The following is a 1,411-nucleotide window of genomic DNA, read 5'->3' as shown; positions in this document are numbered from 1 at the left end:
CAGCGCTGCGCCCCCTCCCGGCTGGGCCCGGCCGCGCCCGCCAGGTGGTGCCCGAGCGCGAGGCAATGCGGGGCGGCTGGCGCGGCGTCGGCTTCCCAGGCGTGCGGCGGGACTGGGGCGCTGGGAGCAGAGGGGGAACACGGCGGCCTGAAGTGTTCTCCGCCCCGCCCGCCCGCTTCCTCTGCCGCAGAAGGCGCGGCAGGTAGGCCGGGAGCTTCCTCCCTTTGGCTCTTCAGGTTGCATGCTGCCAGCGGGCAGACAGGTTTCCCTGCCACCCGACCTAGGGTGTCTCACGATCGCAGACGCCGGCCGGCGTGCACCAGGCTTCCCCGGGAAGGAAAGCAGCCGGCGGCCTGGCCCCTGCCCCGCGCCCGCCTCGAGCCTGCTCGCTCAGCCCTCCGAAAGGTGCATGCTCACCCCCGGGAATCCAGGAGAAGAGGATCTTCACAGATCACAGTGAAAGGATCGCCACAATGTACTGCCGGCACGCGTCATAAAATCCTCCTTCAGAGTTTGGAGCCAGCAGCCGCTTGCTCTTGCCTCTCCTCCAGGAATCTTCTCCAGCTGCCAGCCGCACCGCCTCCGCCCCTGCCACCATCAAGGCACGAGCCTTGGCCTCTTTCCTGATAAAGAACCAGCCAGCTGTCTGGGGCACAGCACTTGCTATTCTGGTCACTTTTTTTTTTTTTTTAAATAAATTTATTTCTTGAAATTAGTTTCAAGTATACAGTACATTGGTTAGACATCTATAATGTTCATAAAACGATCCCCCCAATTGCTCCCTCCCTCCCCTGGCCCTCCACTAGCCATCATATTCATGCTGACTGCATTCCCTCTGCCATGCTCCCTGTGACCAGCTATCGGCTACTAATTTGTACTTCTTTAACCCTTCACCCCATTCTCCCAGCCTCCCAACCCCCCTCCCCTCTGTCTGTCACCAAACTGTCCACTGTATTTGTGAGTCATTTTTTGATTAGTTTGTTCTTTTTGTCCCTTAGATACTGCATACAAGTGAAATTGTATGTTCTGGTCATTTCTTATTCATTGCTTAAGAGAGCGTCTTCCTTCACAATCTAGTCGATGCTGGATGCACACATATACTCACTCCTTTGTACAGATAATTTTTCCAGTGAAAATACTTGTCCTGTGTCAATAGAATGCATTGTTTTGAATTCCATGACCGCCAGAACTACTTGCCTTATGTTTTTGGCCAAGCATATGGCATATCTTGGAGGATATTCCATGTGCACTTGATTCCACTGTTGTCTGGCCAAGTGGTTTTTAAATGTCAATTAGGTCAATTGGTTTAAATACCCATATTGATTTTGTTTGTTCTGAGAAAGCTAGAGGTTTCCAACAATAACTGAATTTGTCTAATTTTCCTTTCAGATCTCAGTTTTTTCCCACATGT

The sequence above is a fragment of the Pteropus alecto genome, unplaced genomic scaffold (assembly GCF_000325575.1).
Source record: "Pteropus alecto unplaced genomic scaffold, ASM32557v1 scaffold14, whole genome shotgun sequence".
Classification (NCBI taxonomy): domain Eukaryota; kingdom Metazoa; phylum Chordata; class Mammalia; order Chiroptera; family Pteropodidae; genus Pteropus; species Pteropus alecto.
The sequence above is the reverse complement of the archived record's forward strand: the minus strand, read 5'-3'. Positions refer to the sequence as shown.